At 45.4% G+C, this 18,979-nt stretch overlaps 1 protein-coding gene across 2 annotated transcripts in view; it reads right to left on the minus strand.

The window, feature by feature from the left end:
* The window catches only part of PRR7 (proline rich 7, synaptic), a 106,719-nt gene that overhangs the window by 23,330 nt on the left and 64,410 nt on the right, over positions 1–18,979 (minus strand). The window lies entirely within an intron of this gene.

The raw sequence follows: 18,979 nt of genomic DNA on the forward strand, positions 1-18,979 counted from the left end.
GGGCAAGTCCAGTCAAGTGGCCCATTGAACCATCAATGCAGCCTGATCAGTGCCCATTAACGCTTCACCAGTGCCCATTAGTGAAGCCTCTTCATTGCCCATTAACGCAGCCTGATTAGTGCCCACCAGTGCAGACAGTGCCCAACAGTGCACCCTGATCAGTGCCCATGGGACGTGGGGGGGTCAGTTGGGGGGTGTCAGGGTCTATCTCACCTTGGTGGGTTCTTGCACCGTGCACAGCCTCTTCGAGGAGGTTATGACAACTTCCAAGCTGCCTCTCTGCTTGTCTCTTGTCCAAAGACTCTGGGAGTGTAGTGGAGAGAGGTAAGCTCAGGTGCCTGCTCATCTCACTCAAAGTAGTGAGATAAGCAGGCAGTGCTGCTCCCAGACATGTCTTCTCTCTCATTTAAGAGGGTAAATTATATTTTCTAAAGAGAAAAATTAAAATGGAAAATGTTGGCCCATGTAGCCCAATACAACTAAACACCCTCTGTGTGTGGGTGCTACTGGAGGTCCAGAATTATTTTTCAATTGCCCATCAGTGCACCCTGATCAGTGCCCATCAATGCAGCCTGATCAGTGCCCATCAATGCAGCCTGATCAGTGCCCATCAATGCAGACTCACCAGTGCAGAGTGCGCCCATCAGTGCAGCCTCACCAGTGCCTATCAGTGCAGCCTGATCAGTACCACCTCACCAGTGCAGCCTGATCAGTGTAGCCTTATCAGAACCCATCAATGCAGCCTCGGTGAGGCTGCATTGATGGGCACCAGTGAGGCTGCATTGATGGTGCCAGTGCAGACAGTGCCCATCGGTGCAGACTGATCAGCGCCCATCAATGCAGACTCACCGGTGCCCATCAATGCAGACTCACCGGTGCCCATCAATGCAGCATCACTAGTGCCCATCAGTGCAGTCCAACCAATGCCTGACAATGCAGCCTCACCAGTGCAGCCTCATCAGTGTAGCATATCAGTGCTGCCTTATCAGTGCAGCTTAAGGCTACTTTCACACTGAGGCACTTTGCAGGTGCTATAGAGCTAAAAATAGCGCCTGCAAAGTGCCCCGAAAGAGCCACTCCTTTCACTCCAGTGTGAAAGCCCGAAGGCTTTCACACTGGAGCGGTGCGCTGGCAGGATGGTAAAAAAGTCCTGCAAGCTGCATCTTTGAGTCTGTAGGAGCGGTGTATACACCGATCCTACAGTGCCCCTGCCCATTGGAATCAATGGGCAGCGCCGCCAGCAAAGTGCCACTGCAGCGGGTGGTTTTAACCCTTTTTTGGCTGCTAGCGGCCGAATAGCGCCGTAAAAACGACAGTAAAGCATCGCTAAAAATAGCGGCACTTTACCGCTGATGCCTCAGTGTGAAAGTAGCCTTAGAGTGCCGCCTAATCAGCGGCAATGAGTGCAGCCTCAACCTCCTTAATGAGTTTGCATTGATTTCAGCATGCATTGCATGGAACACTTTGCACATGCTGAAATCAATGCAAACTCATTAAACAGACCACATTCATTGAAAGTGTATTAATATACAGATCATGATTTTGCAATAAATTGATCCATGCTGCAAACTCATTAAACAGTCTACACCTTCAGTGAAAGTTCATGTACTGCAAAGTTTGCAAAACATAAACTTTCGCTGAAGGGAGAATGTTGAGTTTGCAGCATGGATCAATTTATTGCAAAATCATGATCTGTAAATCATGATAAGAGTATTTTATTAAATTGTACCTGCTGTCCTTAGCAGGGGGTTCCCCTCGTGCTTCTCTCTTTCCTCCTCCTGTCATCAGACAGCCTCCCCCTCCCAAGAGAGGACCCAGTGAACAACAGCCACACGGAGCGGGTGGGCGGAGCTTTAGGCTCCGCCTCCGCCAGTCATGTTTGTAATCTATCAGTCATCGGCCGCTCCGTACTATCCCCCGCCCACCTCTCCAGCCCTCTACATTGCCGCTCTCTAATACTATCCTCAGCATTCGTGAGTATAGCGGCAAAGAAGAGGGCTGGAGAGGCGGGGCGGTATTAGCATTCGCGAGGAGAATAGTAGGAGGGGGCGACAATGTAGAGGGCTGGGCTGCCGCGCTGCACAGACAAGACAAAAAAAAAAGGTAGGCGGCCTGGGGGGAAATCTCCTCCCCCTCCCCCGGCCCAGTCCGCCCCTGCTCGTCTCACCTGCTCTTCCTCCTGCACACGATATACGCTGCCAGGGTGAAGTGCGTTCCGGTACGGGAAACCCACGTACTGGGCGCACGGAGAGGTGCTGGTACTCTCCAGGGCTATTTTTGGAAGTGGCGGTACTGAGTACCGCCGCGTTCCGGCCCAGTTAAAGCACTGGTTGTACGAGTAATTTAGTAACTTTAATAACCTATTGGAGACTAGCATGCAAAAAATACCAGATGATCATTCATCTGATATTCTCACTGGGGTAGATTCAGGTAGCTACGCTTTAATTTACGGCGGCGCATCGTAGTGTATTTACGCTACGCCTCCGCAACTTACAGGAGCAAGTGCAGTATTCACAAAGCACTTGCTCCGTAAGTCGCGGCGGCATTGCGTAAATGGGGCCGGCGTAAGCGCGCGTAATTCAAATGGGGAAGGGGGGGCGTGTTTTATGGTAATATGTGATGACCTGACGTGATTGACGTGATTTACGAACGGCGCATGCGCCATCCGTGTACATATCCCAGTGTGCATTGCTTCCAAGTACGGCGTAACGACATATTGGTTTTGACGTGAACGTAAATTACGTCCAGCCCTATCCGCGAATGACTTACGCAAACGACGTAAATAATTCAAATTTTGAAGCGGGAACGACGTCCATACTTAACATTGGCTGCGCCTCCTAATAGCAGGAGCAGCCTTACGCAGAAAAAGCCTTTACGCAAACGACGTAAAAAAACACCGTCGGGCGCACATACGTTTGTGAATCGGCGTATCTAGGAAATTAGCATATTCTTCGCCGACAACAACGGAAGCGCCCCTAGCGGCCAAAGTTATATTGCACACAATTCTACGCCGCCACAATCAAGTTACTTCGGTGGAGGAAGCCTATTTTTTCAGCGTAACTGCCTTTGAGAATCGGCGTAACGCTACGCGGGCGCGAATTTCAAATTACGGCGGCGTATCTGGAGATACGCCGCTGCAAAAGGTATGTGAATCTACCCCACTGTGTATACGAGGCTTAAAGTATAACTACAGGCAAAACATTTGTTTTGGATAGAGTGGAGAGAGATTAGAACCCCTGTCAGTTGTTATTGCTGTCTGTGCCCCCGTTAGGGAGATTCACCCTCTCTATTTAGAGGGGAACTACTCCAATGAGGACACTGGTTCTGATGACTGATGACCCCAAGGAATTCATTTGATTTGCAAGGATTTCCCCTCACTTTCTGTTTGGCTATGGGACAGGGAGTGAAGGGAAATCTCCACAATGGGACACATAAAAAAACCTGACAGGGGGGGCGTGACCGGAAGCCGACCTGGACGGACGCTCTGCCTGAGAGCTCTCCATCAGCCCGCAGCTCCTAGGCCGAATTTTGGGGGAAACCGGAGCCATCAATGAGCACTACCTGCACCACAAGATCCTCCTCGGCTAGAGGATCATCCCAGCCGTCTTTGGGAGCCTCTGCGTCCTACACACGGCCTGACATGCCGCCGGCCGGCTTAAGGAAAATGGCACCGGACGCAGAGGCCTTGCACCACCAGACGCCTCCACCGCTAAGCCAGTCGGACAGCCACCCGCCACCACCTCCGCAGGATCCACTGGCATCGCCCCCAACACCGCCGATCCCGCCAGGCTTCGATGGGCTCCAACGAGCGGTAAGTGACCGGCAGCAGCCCCTCCAGGCCCCCCACGCTCCTCGCAACGGGAAGGCCGCAACACAGCCTCCGTCGCAGTACACCCAGTTCACGGAGGCCCTCCCCCAACTGCTGCGCACACTCCCGGATCCAGACTCGCAGGACACAGGCTCCATTTTCCCTTCCCCCCCGGACAACTTAACTGACTTTCCAGCCCTGCCTAGCCCCATGCACCCCCCGATGGCGTCGGGGCCTGGCGCGCGCGGCGGGCTGAGCCCCCCCGCCGAGTGGGCTCCATCACCCCCACAGGCACAGAGGACCTCAGGCCCTGGGGAGGTCGCCCACCCAGGAGCTTGGGCAGTCCACCAACCTCCTCCCTCATATGCCCAGGTGGCCCAGCCTCGCCCCCCCCTTTGGGAAAGCTACCCCAGTAGGCACACTGCTGCCCCCTCCTGCAACATCATGGGCCGATCCCTGGGCCCCCCCATCTGGGCAATCCTCATCCAGAGTCCCAGGAACCCCAGCTGTGGCCTACCAATCAGGCCCCTTGCCCCCCCCTTCATCCTGGGGCCCAGACGACAGGGGACAGCCTTTCTGGCAATCATACCTGCAAGCCATCCCCACCAAGGAGGATTTTAAGCAGCTGATAGCAGACGTCAAGGCTACCTGCCGGGCAGAGATTCATAACATCCAGGCGGGCCTTAAACACCTCGCTGACAGAGTGGAAACAGCTAAAGAGGAGATACAAGAGACCAAGCTGGCAGTGCACCGGACCCAGATCCAGAACTCAGACCATCGCCTTCTGCTTTGTGACATGCAGCGCCACATGGAGGACCTGGACAACAGGGGACGCCGGAATAACATCCGCATACGCGGCCTGCCAGAAGCGGAGGACACCGAGGACCTGCAGAACACACTACAAGTAATGTTTAATGACCTCCTTGGGGAACCCGCAGACAAACACATTGCAATGGACAGAGCACACAGAGCCCTACGCCCAAAAGGCCCCGCTTCCAAGCCCAGAGACAATATCTGCCGCCTACAATCATACCCAGTGAAAGAAGAAGTAGAGCGCAAGGCGCGCATTGTCCGCAACCTGGTATTTGACAACTCCCCGGTCCAAATCTACCCAGACCTATCATGGATCACACTGCAGAAGCGAAGACTCCTGCAACCACTCCTTCGCACTCTCCAGGACGGGGATATTCCCTACAGATGGGGGTTTCCTTTCAGCCTCACAGCTAAGCACCAGGGGAAATCAGCGGTTCTACGCTACCCAGAAGATCTGGACTCCTTCTGTGACGCCCTGGGCATCCCCGTCCCCCAACTGCCGGAATGGGACCTAGTCACTACTCCCCCTCCCCCACCAGTGATTTGGCAAAAGGTCCCACCGTCCAAGCGCCCCAGAGGACCGGAGTCCTCCAGGCAATTGTCCAAACATAAGTCTGGCGCGTTGCCACCCAGGAGGCTATCCCCCCGACGCCAGGCTGCACTGCACACTTAACCCACTTTTCCCGGCTGGGAAGAAACTAGCATCAGGCTCTTTTTTCCCTTTTCTTTGCTCATGATGAACACGCCTTAATGATATAACGTTCCCCCGAAGGCCCCTGCTTCGCTTTTGTTTTTTCTTCTTTAACAGGCTGCTCTGGACTGACCCCTTACGTTTTGGTCGAAACTGAGGTTACGGACCCCCCCCCTTGTGGTTTTCCACTAGAGATTTCCCTCTTGGAATTAGGTCCTTCTGAGTCTTCCCAACGGGACCCAGTTGGGGAGTCCAATTAAAACTGTTTAGGCCTAGGACCCCTTGGTCTATTAGTGTCTGCTTGATGATGTTTACTATGTTTATTGCATTTGTTCTTATTCTCTTTTTTTCCTTTCTTTCTAGTGCTCTCTGTTTCTCTCTCCCGCAGTCTACCTCCCGGCCTTGTTGTCCCCTGGCCCTCCTCGTGTGGATGCCACCCTTCCGGACCCGCTCAGGCCACCAGCCTAATCAGATAAGTATACTTGTTACACACCTACCACCTGACAATGGCTAAGATACTCTCACTTAACGTCCACGGACTTAACTCCACCAAAAAACGAAATTTAGCGCTCCGAGAGTTTAGGCAGTCAGGGGCGGACATCGTAATGGTGCTGGAAACACACTTTGACAGGGGGGACTCCTTCATGTTTGCATCCAGATATTTCCCCCAGGTATATCAGGCCTTTGGCCCATGGAAGAGGGGGTCGCGATTCTTATTCTTATGTCGACCCAAGGGGGCATTACCTTATCCTTCGGGGCCTCTGGCAGTCACAGGCCATCACTCTATGTGTAGTGTACGCCCCAAACACGCATCGGCACCGCTTCTTGACTAGGGTGCACGCCCGCCTTTCCTGAGAGTCCCACGACTTCCTGGTGATTGGAGGGGACTTCAATTTAGCTCACTCTTCAACCTGGGATCGCCTGGTGGCGAACCCCCGGGCCTCTCAGACCCGAGCCCTGAGGGACTCTAAGCTATTTCGACAGCTCACTAGGAGACACGCGCTATTTGATGCCTGGCAAGCCCTTCATCCGGGCGATCACCAATATACATTTTACTCGGCACCGCATCGCACTCACACGCGCATAGAATACTTTTTGTAAATAACAAGACGTTGCGCATTGCGGAGTCGGCAAGTATCATGCCCATTTCCAGGTCCGACCACGCCCCCATCAAGCTTTCCCTAAACTTTTGCCTTCGGGTTCGGGAACCCGAACCCGAACTCCGAACCCCATTGTAGTCAATGGGACACGGACTTTTAGAAAAAAAATGTGCCGAGGTCCCCGCAAATTCAATAACCAGACCCTTTAGGTCTGGTATGGATATTAAGGGGAACCCCGCCGTCAATTTAAAAAAAAAATGACGTGCGGTTCCCCCTAAATATCCATAACCAGACCCTTCAGGTCTGGTGTGGATTTTAAGGGGAACTCCACCCCAAATTTAAAAAAAAATGGTGTGGAGTTCCCCCTAAAATCCACACCAGACCCCTTATCCGAGCACGTTGACCTGGCCGGCCGCAGAAAAGAGGGGGGGACAGAGTGCGGCCCCCCTCTCCTGAACCGCACCAGGCCACATGCCCTCAACATTGGGAGGGTGCTTTGGGGTGCCCACCAAAGCACCTTGTCCCCATGTTGATGGGGACAAGGGTCTCATCCCCACAACCCTTGCCCGGTGGTTGTGGGGGTATGCGGGCGGGAGGCTTATCAGAATCTGAAAGACCCCTTTAACAAAGGGGACCCCCAGATCCTGACCCCTCCCCCTGTGTGAAATGGTAATGGGGTACACTGTACCCCTACCATTTCACGAAGGAAGTGTAAATTCTTGTAAAAAAAACACACACCGTAGAATAAAGTGCTTTATTAATAAAAAAAAAAAGAAAAAAACTCCAGCGGTGATAATCCACCCTCTGCTACGTCACTGGGTAAGCTCATTCTTCTCTCTTCCTGGGCTTCCCCAGTGACGTAGCAGAGGGTACGTCAGAGGGTGCGGGGTCACGTGACGGGTGGCCCTGCCTCCCCTATATAAGTAATGTCACAGCTTCAGCACGTCATTCGCTGGGCTGTGTCCAGCGGTGAGAGGAGGTCGGCAATGCTGCTCTCTGGATGGATGGATCTTCTCATCGCTGGAGATCACCCGCACCCGTCGCTGGATCAGGACAACGTTGGAGCAGGAAGCCAGGAACGAGTGGATTATCACCGCTGGAGTTTTTTTCTTTTTTTTTTTATTAATAAATGACTTTATTCTACGGTGTGTGTGTTTTTTTTTTTTACAAGAATTTACACTTCCTTTGTGAAATGGTAGGGGTACAGTGTACCCCATTACCATTTCACACAGGGAGGGGTCAGGATCTGGGGGTCCCCTTTGTTAAAGGGGTCTTCCAGATTCTGATAAGCCTCCTGCCCGCATACCCCTACAACCACCCCAAAGCACCCTCCCAATGTTGAGGGCATGTGGCCTGGTGCGGTTCAGGAGAGGGGGGGCCGCACTCTGTCCCCCCCTCTTTTCTGCGGCCGGCCAGGTCAAAGTGCTCAGATAAGGGGTCTGGTGTGGATTTTAGGGGGAACTCCATGTCATTTTTTTTTTAAATTTGGGGTGGAGTTCCCCTTAAAATCCACACCAGACCTGAAGGGTCTGGTTATTGATATTTAGGGGGAACCGCACATCTTTTTTTTTTTAGATTGACGGCGGAGTTCCCCTTAACATCCATACCAGACCTAAAGGGTCTGGTTATTGAATTTGCAGGGAACTCCGCGCATTTTTTTTTCCCCGAACTCCGAACCCGGACCCAAACTTTTTCCAATTATTCGGGTCCGGGTTCGGGAAAAACCCAAAGTCCGTACCGAACCCGAACTTTACAGTTCGGGTTCGCTAAACTCTATTTATTAAAAGCTAGCAGCTACACTTTTTGTAGCTGCTGACTTTTAATAAACGTAAAAAAGGCTGAAACTCACCTTTAAGGAAAGCTTGACAGCTCTGCTAGACATGTATACTGAAATCCAGTGCAAAGGTCTCTATTATCCACATTTTCTTAGAGGTATAGAGGACTGATGGCAGTAAAAGGTCAAGTGGATCCAGCGACAAATATGTCTTTTTTTGTTCATCTCCATTACACAGAAATCAGGCAGATTATTAATTTACAGAATAAAGATAACATTGTTTTGCTTGCAGCTGAGCTCACAGGATGTGACAAAGAAACTGCATTTTTGGCATAATCAAAAAATATTTATTCTAGCCCTATTTTGGAAACTTTCCTAGTTTGAGCCTTCATATTTTTCAGCTCAGCTTTATACTGAAAACAGTAAGTACACAAATTAAATACATATGCAAGATCTGTTTTACCTGCCAAAAGATTTGTATTTCTCTATATACAGTACTGAGTTTATAGCTCTGTTACACACCACAGTCCCCTGCCACTGCTTGGCGTGGTTCCCACACTCTCCAGTTCCTCCATGGAGCCGGGAAACACAATATCTTGCTTCAGAATGGAGGGCAGGAGGAGCTCAGGGAAGTGAACCTCTGTTCCTTGTTTTCCTCTGCAGTGAATGAAGCCAGAAGCGACAAGAGTTTATTCACTTCCAGTTTCAGTTCATACATTCCCTGGCTCTTGAAATCAAGGAAGCAGCTAATCAAGTATGATCTGTGCTTGATTAGCTTCAATGTAGGGAAGAGGTGACATTAAGGGTCTAATAGTCCCTTGATGTCTCCAAATACTGTAGCTGCTGGCTTTTGATATATGGACACTTACCTGTCCAGGGAGTCCACGACGTCGGCACCCCAGCCGATATTCGGATCGGCTGTCGAGTGCTGCTGCCGCCATCTTCACTAAGGAAAACCGACTGTGAAGCCTACTGGAGGGGGGCCAAACTTCAGAGGGACGGCGCCACTGCACCATCTTCTGGAAGTCAAAAACAAGTCCCCGTTCCCTTCTCCCCCCTGAAAGGTGCTAAATGTGGCACCAGAGGGGAAGAGGAAGCAAATAAGTGGAGGTTCCACTTTTGGGTAGAACTCCGCTTTAAAGTGGTTGTAAACCCTTATAGACCACTTTATGCTACAGGTAAGAATATAATAAGGCTTACTTGTGTTACCCAGGATATCTCCTAAACCTGCACGGTTTAGGAGATATCCCCTGTCCCCTGCATGTGCCGATGTCATTGGCACATGCGCACTGGGGCAAACTGAAGCAATGGCACGTGCCATTACTGCCAGCTCCCGCACGCCCCGGCCAATCACATCGCCGGTGCCGCGATACCCGGAGGTAACCCTCGGGAGAGATGTTGCTGCCGGAGGGGGGATGCATGCTAACTCATTATGCCTTTGTCTTGCAGTTTTTTTCCCCCAATGGTTTACAACCATTTTAAACTAATTTCTAGCAAAAAAATGCAGATTTTACATTTATGAGAATTTCAAAATTTTGTTCCCAGAATTCAAATGTTGGTTAATTTGTGACTTTTCTATGTGCTTGGAATTCACTTTAAATTCTTCTCTTTCATTTTTCTTTTTGGTACAGAACATATATATTAAATCATGACACAGGAAGAAGTTAACCAGCTGAGGGTAGATGATGCAGAGTGTGTGCTAATGAGGTCAGCTTGTAAACTCCTTCCTGTGTCATGACCTAAATCTGACCAGGAAATAAGGCAGAAATAATGGAGCAGTGTTTTTGAACAGCCATGAAGAGAGTGAGGTAAGCGTGTGTAGAATAAATGAAAGCTGTTTTATTTTTGCAAAATAAGTACATTAATGCTATATTGGTACATAGGGAAGCTGGACTTTAGAAGAGAAAAAAGAAAAATGGTGAGAAAAGGCGAACTTAGCCTTTAACCACTTCAGCCCCGGAAGATTTGGCTGCTCAATGAACAGGCCATTTTTTCCCATACAGTACTGCGTCGCTTTGACTGACAATTACGCGGTCGTGCAACAATGCTGTTTTCCCACAATAGAGCTTTCTTTTGGTGGTATTTGATCATCGCTGAGGTTTTTATTTTTTTGCGCTATAAACAAAAAAAAAATATTTTGTACTTTTTGCTATTATAATAATAATATCCTCAATTTTATTTTTAAGAAGCATTTTTTTTCCTGAGTTTAGGCTGATATGTATTCTTCTACTGTACATATGTTTGGAAAGATTTATGGCATTTTTATTATTATATATTTCTTTTACTAGTAATGGTGGTGATCATCGATTTTTATCGGGACTGCGACATTATGGTGGACAGATCGAACACCATTGACACATTTTTGGGACCATTGACAATTATACAGCTATCAGTGCTATGAAAATGCACTAATTACTGTGTAAATGTCACTGGCAGGGAATGGAATTAACACTAGGGGGCAATCAAGGGGTTAACTGTGTTCCCTCGTGTGTTCTAACTGTAGGGAGATGGGACTAACTAAAGGAGATGACAGATCATTGTTCCTAGCTAGTAAGAACACATGATCTGTCTCTCCTCACAGAACAGGGATTTGTGTGCTTACACACACACGTCCCTGTTCTGGCTCTCATGCCCACGAATGCGCGTGGCCGGCAGTCATCGCGACCGCCGGCCATGCACATTGGCACCCCTGCAGTGAAGCGGGCGCGTGCCTGCTATCCCCACTTAAAGGGACCAGCGTACAGCTATGACAGTTCACGGGAATGTCGCAGCAGTGCCGCAGTATAATGATGGTGGCTGGTCAGGAAGTGGTTAAGCAAGTACTGAGAGATCACCAATCTATACATAATCACAATGGGGTACATATAAACATGCCCTTTTTATCCTGTCAGAGCTTCGGCAATAGTATATTTTACACAAAAACTATATAAATTTCAAAAAAATACTCTACATTACTGATTATTTTTAAATATTAGAAGGCATTTACAATTATATTATTAAATTACATTTAAAGTAAAATTGGAATGTTGTATTTTACACATAACTTATGGCAAACATTAACTAGATTAGTTTTCTGGAATGGTCAAATATTCTCTGGTTAATTAAATGGCCAAGTCAGACACAGACATAAAATATTTGTTGGAAATTATGGTCTGCTCCTTCGATCTATGTTTGATCTACAGTATGTAAGAATACTTTCTAAGGTTAGTTTTGAACATTCCCATGTTCTTGATCTTAGCATTATATGGAAAATACTGTCGGAGGTGATTAGTGCTGTAACGTAAGCAGAATTTCCTAATAGTTGTAACAATTAGTTGTTGCTCTTTTGAGATAGAGATAGAGATAGTCAGCTGGTGAAACATAGCCAATGGCTTACTTGCCACGAGGATCGCTCGTGAGCATAAATGTGAGTGTTACTTGTCTCCACCCTCAGATGACGTCTATACGACTAAACTAGTCAGGGTGGAGCCAAGTAACGTAGGTGTTGACGTCAGATGGTGACAGGAACGAAGGCATCCATGCAGTGTTTTTTCTGATACCAGACTGACCATGGTGATTGTGATATATGCTGATTTAATTTTGCCCTATGTGAGTTTACATCTTGATGGATTTTAAATGTTTTACGATTAAATTTTTGAAACGGGGTCACACTACGTCCACTCTTTTCTCTTTTCTTTATGTTAATTACTGAGTAATCAGATTGGCTGACCTTAAGTGAGTGGAGACCTTTGCTGAGATCGCCTTTTAACTAATCATTTACACGCTGATGTTTGATCGCTCTGGGGTAAGAGTTTACTCAATAGGAGGTTCCTATCCACACAACCCCCCTCCTTTTTCTTTGAGCACTTGCGTGGAGGTGGTATCTTCTGTGTACAGCAAGATTTCTTTATCTCTTGGGATTATGCAGACTTTTACCTCATTTTTTATCCATCTTTTTCCTGCAGTGGAATTTTCAAATGGACATTAATTAATCAGAGAGATAGTAAATATATTTTTTAGATATATACATGCACAAGCGCTACCTGGTTTATATTAATATTTATATATTTATTTGTATTTACCCGTTTTTTTATGTTTTGACTGGTTTCGAGAAAACCGGTGTTGTAAGGTAGCAGCTGTAGCCATTAATGTTGGCAACCTTTGAGATCTATTTTATCATCGCATGAGCGCTTGTTTTTTGTCTTTGAGATTAAGCGCAGTTCTCGAATACAATCTTTTTAATTTATATGGAAAATACTGCTGTCTTTCCTATAGCCAGCTGTGTATCTATTGACACATGTGCTAGCTTGTACAACTTTTTTATGAGATCATTACGTGGAGCAGTATCAAATGCTGAAATCAGGATAGGCTATGCCCACACCATTTGTTATATAGTAAAAAAAAATCCAATCACATTAGTTTGATATGATCTGACCTGGTTCCAGCAAACTGTGTGTTTACAAATGATCATCAATCCTTCTTTTTAGAAGTGGTTCTATTAATTTGAGTACAATACATGTTAAAGGAGAAGTACAGCCAAATCGCTCAATTCTTAGAAACGGCAGGGGACAGATGCAGCATTGGACCAATGATGCATCCACCTAGAAAAGTATGATTTAAAAAAAAAGAAGCAAAAAACAAAACAAAACCCATACTTCTCTTTTAAACTCACTGGCCTGTAGTTGCCAGCTACTTCCTTGCTACTCTTCTTATAAATAGGTACAATATTAGCTAAACAATGTGCCAGTCATGTTGTACTTCCCCTGTTAGAAGAGAACAATTAAAAATATCAAATAACGGTCCAACAACTATACCTCAAATGGCATATAGAACTTTGGAACAAATGCCATCTGGATTCATTGTTTTTTTAAGACCCTAGACCCCCCGAAAATGTACTTTCAATACTAGAACCAATATGATCCCTCAATTTACTTTTGTTAGGGTCATTTACTTCTGAAAAGACTGAACAAGTAACTGTTTAATGGTTTCTTACATCCAGGTCATCTTCAACATAAGTATTGTATCCAGTTTTTATTTTTTCATCCCATACCCATAGTATTTTTTTCCTGTCACTGATAAACCTAAAAAATGTTTGTCTCCTTTGGATTTAGCCATTTCCACTACTCCTATAAACAAGACTGGCTGTTTCCGTGTATCTTCAATATACTGAATTTGTTCCCTTTTAGGTGTCCGTTTATGAAGCAGTGAACAGCGGTGATCCCAAGGATCACCACTGATCACAGCCCATAAACAGTTTATGAAACAGAGATAATCGGGGGAGAAGATGTTTGAACTTGTTCTCTTGCCGATTATCTCCACACACAGAGAATCCTCATAGACTGACACAGTAACAGGCAGTTTATGAAGCTGCGATCTGAGCACTTCACTGGTGATCTGTGTCAGAATTCACACTCCCCGATTCACCATCTCAGAGCTGGTGAAGCGGGGAGTGAAGAGGGAATCCCGGGGGATCTGAGGAGGAAGGAGGAAGATTTTTAACTTCTATCTACCTCGTTCAGACCCCCCAACACTGTAATCATGTCCCCCTGTAATATTTATGTGTATACAAAAATGTGTATATGTATATATATATATATATATATATATATATATATATAATGTGTACATGTGTATATATATATATATAATGTGTGTGTATATATAATGTGTGTGTGTATACATATATATTATGTAGGGGGACTTGTTATTTTAATAACATTAACCACGCCGTCTGTCAGTGTACTGAGCGGTGGTAATTTATCACTGCTCAATAAACTGGCATCTCAGTGTTTCTGTGAATTTCTTGTACTGTAATCTCGTAAACTCTCACAAGATTCCAGTATCAGGGGCCGTTCTCCACTGTTTGAAGCGTTGGTAGATCACTTCACTCCTCCAAGGGTGAAGCGATCTACTCTGCTTCATAAACAGGCACACAGAGGAGAAAAATCTCCTTTGTGAATGCCGGAGAACGAAGCAATGAATAGATTTCACTGCTTCATAAAAGGACACCTTACTATCTTATATGCCTTTGTAGTGAACCATAATGTTTTTCTCTTCTGTATACTTTTACTAATTTACCTAACATACAGTATAAACTAGTTGCCACCAGGATGGCAGACTTTAATAATGCCCACTGTTTACTGACTCCTGCTGTTTTACTCCAAATTTTCAATTTTTTATTTTTTTATTTGCCTGTTTCAGCAAAATGTGATATTACAGATAATATGAGCAACATGTATCAGATACTGATAAATGGGACTGATTACAGAATATAGCCTAATGCTCCTTCACTGTTTGAGATTAAATTATCCTTAAAACTTGATTTGCTGGTTGGTTGTTCCATCACCTTCTGTGATCCAGTTCATTGTTTGTAGTCGGCAATCTCCTGAGTGTACTACATGTACCATTAAAATGCAGACTTAATATGTTTATTTTGGAACTTAACCACTTAAGACCCAGACCAAAATGCAGGTAAAGGACCAGGCCCCTTTTTGCGATTCGGCACTGCGTCGCTTTAACTGACAATTGCGCGGTCGTGCGACGTGGCTCCCAAACAAAATTAGCGTCCTTTTTCCCCCACAAATAGAGCTTTCTTTTGGTGGTATTTGATCACCTCTGCGGTTTTTATTTTTTGCGCTATAAACAAAAATAGAGCGACAATTTTGAAAAAAAATTCAATATTTTTTACTTTTTTCTATAATAAATATCCCCCAAAAATATATAATAAACAGGTACGTGATTGTGCCCAGCCATGCCATTCTGCCAACGTATATCGGCGTTAGGCGGTCCTTAAGTGGTTAAAGCTGAACTTTACTCTCTCAATCAACATTGACTATTTTGAATCCTTACGCTGCTAGCATTAGAAAATAGGTAGGAAAGTGTATTGTATTTACTTTGCTTTAATTATTAAGAATAATTTATTTAGCATTTTTGGTTTGTGGTGTTAAGATGCAGTGTAGTTCCACTTTAATATTGCAATACATGGCACATCATGCTACCCACCAGTGGTGGCCTGTCCATAGGGGCTGGAGACATGGATTTCAATGTTTTTTTTAAAGCATGTGAATAGCTAATTGGCTTCGAAAAAGGGTGCTCTGCGCCCTGAGCCCACCCAGTTGTGTGACAGTAGCAAATTAATATTCGCTATTGTCTTCTCCTGGCCAATCTGAAAACAGGTCCTGAGACCCGATTGACCAGGGAGTCTTGGGACTCCCAGCCAATCGGGTCTCTCGGGTTTCACGATCCACTTCCTGTTTCGGCCAGGAGGAGAAGCAATGGCCCCCGGATCGATGAGCGAGATCCCTGTCATCTGCCTCCTAAGGCAAGGAGGCCTCCTGTGGGGGGTTGATCACCGCCTTCACGTCCGTCTCCAGCAGGTGGGTTGGGGGTGGCGTTGGTTTGCTGCCCCCCTCCCCAAAATATTGAGAACCAGCCTCCACTGCTACCCACCTAACAGTACTTTCATTGTGGGGGAAGGTCCATATTGTAATACATGTGCCATAATAGTTTTTGGTATGTATATATGGTGAAGGCCTTCTTTTGTAGCTTACTTACAACACAGTAGCTAGTATTTTTTTGTTCCGCACATCATACTGTAATTCGTGTCCCATTATCATATTGTGACATATTGTGGTTAGTTTTTAATGCTATATTTTTTAATTTCACCATAAGCAATTTTGACATTTTGATACTGTGTACACTTTTTATTTCAAATATGAGCCTTTCAAATTTTGTTAATTAATGTTGTGACAGCAAATATCATTTTTGACTGCCCTTTTTACATATGGGTGTTTCATGAGTGTTTGGCCAGCTGGATTTTAAAGCCAGAGCTGTACTTTGACTTTGTATCTTATGCCGCGTACACACGATCATTTTTCGGCATGAAAGAAAATGTTGTTTTTCAGCATGTCCAAAAAACGAAGTTTTTCCAACTTCATCATTAAAAACGACGTTGCCCACACACCATCGTTTTTCAAAAATGATGAACAAAGCACGGTGACGTACAACACGTACGACGGCACTCTGGGGAAGTTCTATTTGCCTTTGGGCTGCTTTAGCTGATTCCTTGTTAGTAAAAGACGATTCACGCTTTTTTGTCTGTTACAGCGTGATGAATGTGCTTACTCGATTATGAACGGTAGTTTTACCAGAACGCTTCCATCTCATAACTTGCTTCTGAGCATGCGCGGGTTTAAAACGTAGTTTTAGCCCACACACGATCATTTTTTACAACCCAAAAAACAACATTTTTTAAAATAACGTTAAAAAATGCAGCATGTTCGAATTTTTTTTTTGCGCAGCCCACACACAATCATTTTAAAGGCCTTTTTCTAAAACAATGTTTTCTTTCATGCCGAAAAATGATCGTGTGTACGCGGCATTATACTTTTAAAGTGGTATTACACCCAAAGGCAAACATTTAGTATTTCATTTAGTTACGGCTTACCATTTCTTAGATGGCTGCATTTATTTTCTTTTCTAGGCTTTCTTCATCTTGGTATCTGGCCAGTAAGTCTGTTGTTTTCAAAAGAACAAGCTCTCCAGCAGAATGTATCAGTTACAGAGATGAGAAAACCCATTTACCACTGGCAAGGGTGCTTGCAATGTTCAACTTTTATTTATTTGTGTAAAACCTTTATCCCCCCCCAAAAAAAAATGTTTGCTGTAAGTGCTTATAAAGTATTAGCCAGAGTTTGACTTGAATGTGTCTATTTATATCTACTAGTACATCTACTAGTACATCTAACACTCCCCTCCCCCAGACTGACAATGCTGTTGTTCAAAGGTCCCCCCGTGCTCATTCATTCAGAGTGGGGGCATTCTAATACAGGAGGGTTGTTACCGGCCAGATCACCAGGTGAAAACAGAGGGAAAAAAGCCTAACGCCCCGTACACACGATTGGGCCTTAGCCCGACCAAACTCACATCGGAATTCCATCGGAGGAAAAGAGAACATGTTCACTATGTAAACTCCGATGGAATTCCTCGGAATATCCGATGGAAAAATTCCATTGGGCTCACACGGTCGGAATTTCTGATGGAAAAAGTCTGTAGGACTTTTTTCATCGGAAATTTTGATTGGGTGTACGAGGCATAAGAAATGAAAACTGATGCAGCCACCACATCTAATGATTGGTAAGCTGCAATATATTAGATTTTTGGTTTAGTGTTTAATACTGCTTTAAACCATAAGAATCATGAAAACCCTATGGGCTGTAAATTGACCATTTGAAAACTCATGCCTCTTTTGAGGAAGCTCTTATATCCATAAATGCATTTTAATGCAAGCAGAGTAACTATCTGAATTTGGCTTGGTACTTCTTCCAGTTCAGACTGGGTTGGTGAAAGATCACAAGGAGCATGTCACTGGCTGAGGGGACAAGACCTGAAAGTGCTACTAAACCGCATACAAATTGCCAGCAGCAGGATCACTAGTGGCAGAGCTGCCCATTTGACAGTCCAGGATTGGAAGGCAACTGTCCCCTGGGTCAGTACTAATAAGGAATATTGGGCTGTTGGCTCTGAGTATTATTCAGACATTGGTCAGAGCAGGAACCACAGACAGTGACACATGCTGGGCATTATATAGCTACTTTCTTCCAGCACCACTTTCCTTTGTGATTCTGCAGGTATTGTATCAATAGATCAATATGTTCCCTGCACACCAGGCTAAACTGATGCATTTTAATCTAAAACGCATTGGATTAGCCAAGATTCAGGGAAAGTATTAAAATCAGGGCTTTTTTTCAGGGGGAACTTGGGGGAACTCAGTTCCACCACCTTTGGTGCCTGCTCACCACAATCACTTGTAAACACAGAAGTCTGGTTTCTGTTTACAAGTGACAACTCTGCACTCTGTATGTAACCACCTGAACTCTGCACTCTGTATGTAATACAATCCTGGTATTGCATGCCCCTTTAATACCCTTCTACTGTTTGTGAAATCTGAACAGGGTCGTGGTTCAGTTCCTGCACCTATTTTCTGAGAAAAAAAGCTCTGATTAAAATATTAATACAATACCTGAAATTATGCACGATCCCCTACCACGTAGCAGTTGAGTGTTGCTGCGATGTAGAACAATTTTTTTTTTATGTTGTATATATTTCAGCCATAAAGTGTTTTTATTTACATATTTTTTATTTTTGTTTTATGTTTCATTTATCCTTGGTGTACCTAGGTTTAGGCTTGTTCTATCTTTATTAATCTGTCTGTACTATAAAAGGGCTATTTGGTTGTGTTAACCTGCATTTATCCTTGGTGTACCTGTTTGTCTTAACTAAGGCTGGCCATAGACGATGTGAATTTCTTTCCTGCAGCCACGGCAAAAAATTGCACAGTTCCCCCATCAGCACAGACAACACTAACAGGGGAATCCCTCCTGCCGGGCCATTGTCTTCTCCAGGCAGGAGGTGGGAGCGAGCGGGGAAGATTATCACTAGTGGCTCTAGCAGCCAGTTGCGATAATTGGAAGCAAATCCAGCAGGCTGGTTGTACCCAAGTTGTTAAATCGATTAACATAATACATTCAGCCTGCCCATTAATGGTTAGAATCTTGGCCGGTTCCTGCTAAAACCGGCTGAGATTCGAACAGTGTATGATCGCCCTAAGGGAAAAGTTTACTTGAATGAAGTGTGGATTAGTGTTTTATTTTTGTTTTAAAGGCTGACAGGTATATCAGCCCAAAGTGGAGACCCTCTTTGTTAACCTTCTCTCACAATGACACCCTATAAGGGAAACCTCACTGATGTTGACACACATACCACTGAAATAGGCAGAACTCCTCTCCATTAAAAAAATAAGATATATTATTGCA

The sequence above is a fragment of the Rana temporaria genome, chromosome 3 (assembly GCF_905171775.1).
Source record: "Rana temporaria chromosome 3, aRanTem1.1, whole genome shotgun sequence".
Lineage (NCBI taxonomy): Eukaryota > Metazoa > Chordata > Amphibia > Anura > Ranidae > Rana > Rana temporaria.